Source organism: Lactuca saligna, chromosome 2, assembly GCF_052625555.1.
Source record: "Lactuca saligna cultivar CGN05327 chromosome 2, ASM5262555v1, whole genome shotgun sequence".
Classification (NCBI taxonomy): Eukaryota; Viridiplantae; Streptophyta; class Magnoliopsida; order Asterales; family Asteraceae; genus Lactuca; species Lactuca saligna.
The window spans coordinates 119,199,514-119,205,083 of NC_136418.1; the positions used below are offsets into that span (position 1 = coordinate 119,199,514).

At 31.8% G+C, this 5,570-nt stretch overlaps 1 pseudogene; it reads right to left on the minus strand.

Moving 5' to 3' along the window:
• Positions 1–2,129: 2,129 nt before the first annotated feature.
• LOC145030026 (uncharacterized) lies at positions 2,130–3,758 on the minus strand (annotated as a pseudogene).
• Between the last annotated feature and the right edge of the window lie 1,812 nt (positions 3,759–5,570).

Below are 5,570 nucleotides of genomic sequence, written 5' to 3' on the forward strand. Positions count from 1 at the left end.
TGCTACCGACTCCATATTCGTTGGTATTATGCTACCGATATTTCTATGAAACAAAAATTCGTAGCAATTTTCCAACGATATTTGTTATCAAATCACTTTCCATTGTACTGCTACTATGGAATTAATTATTGTGGTTACTATAAAACTGAGTTTGTGATGGAAACCAATTCCATAGTTGAATTGCTATGGAAGTACCATTCGTAGGTATTTGCTAGGGAATTTTGCGATGGAATTTTATTTGATTTGCTTGTTATGCTATGGAACAAAAAGTGTAGCTACTTTGTGACGGCATTTGTTACGAAAGTATATTCCATAGCAACGTTGATAAGGATTCGTTCAATTTCATAGATATTTAGCTAAGGAAATTTGTATTGGTAATAAAACTCGTGGAATCATCAAGTTCATAATGGTATGTATGGTTTGTTTCTTTGTTGGGATGTTGTATGCTTAAATAATTTTCTTATTATTATTATGATCAATGGAATTTGTAAGATATGGTTTGAATGATATGTTTTAAATTGGTAATATATATTTTTTTATTGTATTTTATATGTATTTAATAATACGAAAGAACAAACCTTTGCTATTATATATGTTTATGTTATCTTGAATAATTTTTAGCATTTCAATGTAAAAAAATGGATTATAGCATAAATGATTACTTAATTGGATATTTAATGAAAATATCGTACATACGCACAAATATCTCAAAAACACATATATCCCCTTTTAGTAAATGCTTTCCATGTACCAAAGAATGATAAAATTTCATTTTATTTTGTTAATTATCATGAAGGGCACAAATACATAACATCACATTAATTTACCAATTCGCATGCAAAAATTAAAAAGTATACAATGTAACCATCCTTTTGTAAAGAAACAAAACATCTAGTCATTATCTTCTTCCTCCTCTTCTTCTTCATTGCTCGATGTACTATACTCATAACTACCCTCGCTATCAGGAATACCATCATTGTCGTCCTCATGAATTTAACCTTCTTCATCAATATTAATTTCGTTATCTGAACCGCTGCTTGACATTTCGTGATCATCATAATTGTCTGTATCGGCTGGACTTGGTATAATGATTTCATTTGATTCAACCTTATCTTCTTGGAAAGCAACGTCCTTTAGAGGATGATTTTCATCGGTCGAACCACGAGGTTTAACTTTACATATAGCCCACCAGTCTGAGTTTTTCATTTTCAAACTTAGGTAAGGAATGTAACACACTTGAGTGGCATGCATGGCTAAAACAAATGGCTCGAACTTGTTGTATTTTCTTATGACGTTTATCTTGACCAAGTTATATTGTTTGTGAACCTTAACTCCAATGTTAGATGTTGGATCGTACCAATGATATTTAAACAAAACCGTGGTTTTAATTGTGTAAGTTGGGTACTCAACTTCTAAAATTTCCTCTACCTTACGAAAATAATCACCTCCTTGGCTACTAACACACAATCCGCTATTGGTTGTTGATTTGTTCGGGCTATGAGCTTATGTGTGAAACTTGTAACCATTGCCAAAGTATACACTATATAATTTCACTGTTTTGAATGGCATTTTGGAAAGGTCATATATATATATATATATATATATATATATATATATATATATATATATATATATATATATATATATATATATATATATACACACATACATGTTGTTTATCCGGATCTTACGTGCCTACATGAAAAATGGTAAAACACTTAATTAGAGTTAATTATAACCATAACAAAAAATAATAAATTTTAAAAAATACAAAAATAACACCTATATAGTTTTGAAACCATACTGCAAAGTTCTTCTCAACTTCAGCTGCAAGCACCTGTTCATCCATATCCCCCATAAGTTCATTCAAATCTTCCTCAAATATTCTGTAACACCATTTGAATAACATTTTAAAGTTACTATGATGTAATAAACAAAATCATGCATGTAAATGCTATTCATAGTAATTACACAACAAATGATTATTATAATTAAAGTGATGCATATGTTACGTACCTGATGTAATGCTTGATCTTATCTTCATTAAGGAGTATGTAAGTTTGGGCAGCATACACTTCCACATCAGACATCATTCTATTCGTGAATCTTCCATAATGATGCTCGTGATATTAAAATATATCTAACATGTTGTTGTTAGCATCCGCTTGCTCATCTCCTCCTCCATTATCATTTCGAGGTAACTTTCTATTACATGTGGGGACACCGGTCTCGAAATAATGAGAGAAAAATATTGATGCTTCACGTAGCAAGTAAGCATTAAAAACGGACCCTTCCGCTCGAGCTTTATTTTTCATATCTTTTTTCAACTCATTTAGATACCTATAGTGAAGATTATTTAAATTAGCATACAAAAATAGCAACATACATTATGGTGTACCATACAAACCTTTCAAATGGATACATCCACTGATATTGGACATGTCCGGCTATCTTCGCTTCGTATGACAAATGTACTGGTAGATGTTCCATGGAGTTAAAAATACCAGGGACAAAGATGGTCTCTAATTTACATAGTATTATTGGGATCTCGAATTCAATCCTTTACATATCTTTTGTTGTGATTGATGTTGTTGTTAATGTTTTCAAGAAAATACTCAACTCCGTTAATGCTTCCCACACTTGTTTTGGCAACATCTCACGAAATGCAATTGACATCAATCTTTGCATAAAAACATGAAAATCGTGGCTTTTCATTCCGAACAGTCTACACCCTGTTAAATCAAAACACCTCCCATAAATTAGAAATATAACCATCTGGGAAACGTAATTTCTCCACCCATTGGCATATGGCTTTCTTTTGATTCTGATCCAAAGCGTAGTATGCACTTTCATTATCTTTGACTGCTTTTCTCTTCCTACAATAGAGCTTTAGATCTCTTATGGCTGCTAATTTGTCCTTTGTCTTCCCTTTGACATCCATTACAGTGTAAAAAAGGTTTTCAAATACATTTTTCACAATATTCATAACATTAGAATTATGTCTAATGAGGTTTGTTTTCCAATAAGGTAAATCTCAAAATATGCTTTTTTTTCAACCATTATTGCCACATCTTTTGTTTACATCATCAACATTTAGTTCATTCACTTTTACCAAACCTAATTGTTCAATCTCCCTTAAAGTTTGTTCACCATTCTTACTTGGAGGAGGACCTTCTATCACTTCACGATTATTCTTAAACTTATTTATTTTTATCCTTTCTATATGGGTGATTTACCTGTAAAAATCTTCTATGGCAGTCAAACCATGAAATCTTATTACCATTCTTTAGTCTAAATGCTTGTGTATGTTTCCCACAATGTGGACATGCTAGCTTACCTGCTGTAGACCATCCTGACAACATTGCGTATGCTGGAAAATCGCTTATTGTCTACATCAAAGCTGCTCTTAGATGGAAATTTTGGTTTAAAGATATATCATATGTTAATATGCCTTCTTCCCATAAATGCTCCAACTCTGCAACAACTGGTTGCAAAAATACATCTATTTTATGCTTAGGGTTTGACGGTCCTGGCACAAGTGCGGTCAAAAACATGTAAGGCTCTTTCATGCACATAGAAGGTGACAAATTATAAGGTGTTATAATAATAGGCCAAGATGAATATTGTTTTCCAAATGCTCCATGTGGTGCAAACCCATCTGTACTTAGGCCTAATATTACATTACGTACTTCTGCTGCAAATGAAGGATGACTTTTATCAAAGTGCTTCCAAGCTTCTGAATTTGATGGATGACACATTACTCTAGCATCATGTCCCTGATTCTCGGTGTGTCATCGCATATAAGCGGTTGTGGTTTGTGAACCATACAGTCTCTTCAACCTTGGAGTCAAAGGAAGGTAATGCATTTTTTTAAAGGATATGCGAGAACATCTAGCCAAGTTTTTAACCGTTTGTACCTATCTGCATTGCAGAATTTGCACGGATAAAGATCTTTGTCTTTCCTCCAATATATCATATATCCAGACCTGCAGCAGTCAATCATCTCTATAGGCAAACCTAGTGCTTGTATTAAGCTTTTGCTCTCGTATAAACTACCTACCATATTATTCTCCTATGGTAACACATCATTTATCAATTGGCAGATAGCGTCATAACCTTGCTCAGGTATGCGATACTCTGATTTTATATTCAATAGTCTAGTTACAGCAGATAGTTGTGTCACTTTTTTATATCCAGGCCACAATTCTTTATTGGCTGCATCTAGCATATTAAAGAATTTTTTAAATAAATGCATTTGGCCCCTCTTTAGGATTACTATTATTTAAATCAGGAGCCATTGCATCTATGACCATTTCTCTATAAGAACATGCCCTTCACAAAAATTTGTGTTTTAATCATCCACCCCTAAAAACGTATTGTCATCATCAATTGACGTTTTGACATGTTTATCCCAAAACCAATATTCCTCAACAAAACAAAACTTGTACAAATGATGCTTAACAGTATCAACTTCTCTATATGGTACATTACGACATTTGATGCATGGGAATTTGATTTTATCTTCGTCCATGAAACTATGTTGATTGGTAGCAAAATCTATAAAAAAAAATTCACTCCTTGTACGAAAACAAAGGGATACACAACTACAATTATCTTTTCTTTCATACATCCACTTTCTACTTGATTGTTCATTGTCTTTAATCTGCAAAGTAATCTATAAATTTAAATAACACAATATTGTATGTTCATTAACGTTGATTTGAATTCATATATGACATTTGAAGTAAATATATAGTTACCATACAAACATCGCAAAGGTACTTTAACAATGACTTGTTTCGCAAAGCTAATGACCGAATGTTGAACCAATCTTCAAAATTTTCTAATTTAGTAGAATGGTTTAATTGAGATCAACACTTGCAGAACACATATTCAAAAAAAGTGTGTATCGATTAGGGAACCTTCGACAACCCTTGATTTCAATGTGTTGGATGGATACTAGGTCAAATTATTGGGTCGATAGTATTCAGTACCGGGTTAAAACCCATATAGTATACAGGTAATTATAAGTTTAAATAACATTCATAACAAATATACATATGGAGCTACTTAAATTATAAATTCTATACACAGTATTTTCCTTAATAACGACTTGATTAAAAACTTATTTTTATTTCCATAGAAAAATGGCACCTTCACTTTAGAGATTGCAAATAGACGAAAGTGCCCTTGAAATCAATCCAAATATGTGATTAGTAAGGGTATTTCAGTCAAAACAGATTATTCAAACACTATAACCTATTATAGGTCACAGTGGACTTTTGGTTAGTAAAATGAAAAAGATAACAATAACATACATATCAAAAATAATATATATATATATATATATATATATATATATATATATATATTAACATTTAATAAAATTAAAAGTACGTATTCGCATTACACCAAAATACACATACAGTATGCATCACTAATTGTGTGAATCAAGAAACAATCATATATATATATATAACTACTCGAAACTAATGTCAAACATCCTAGCAAACTTAACGAAACATGTATCCCACAAACAAATTTCACAATTCAACAACCGACTGTATGGA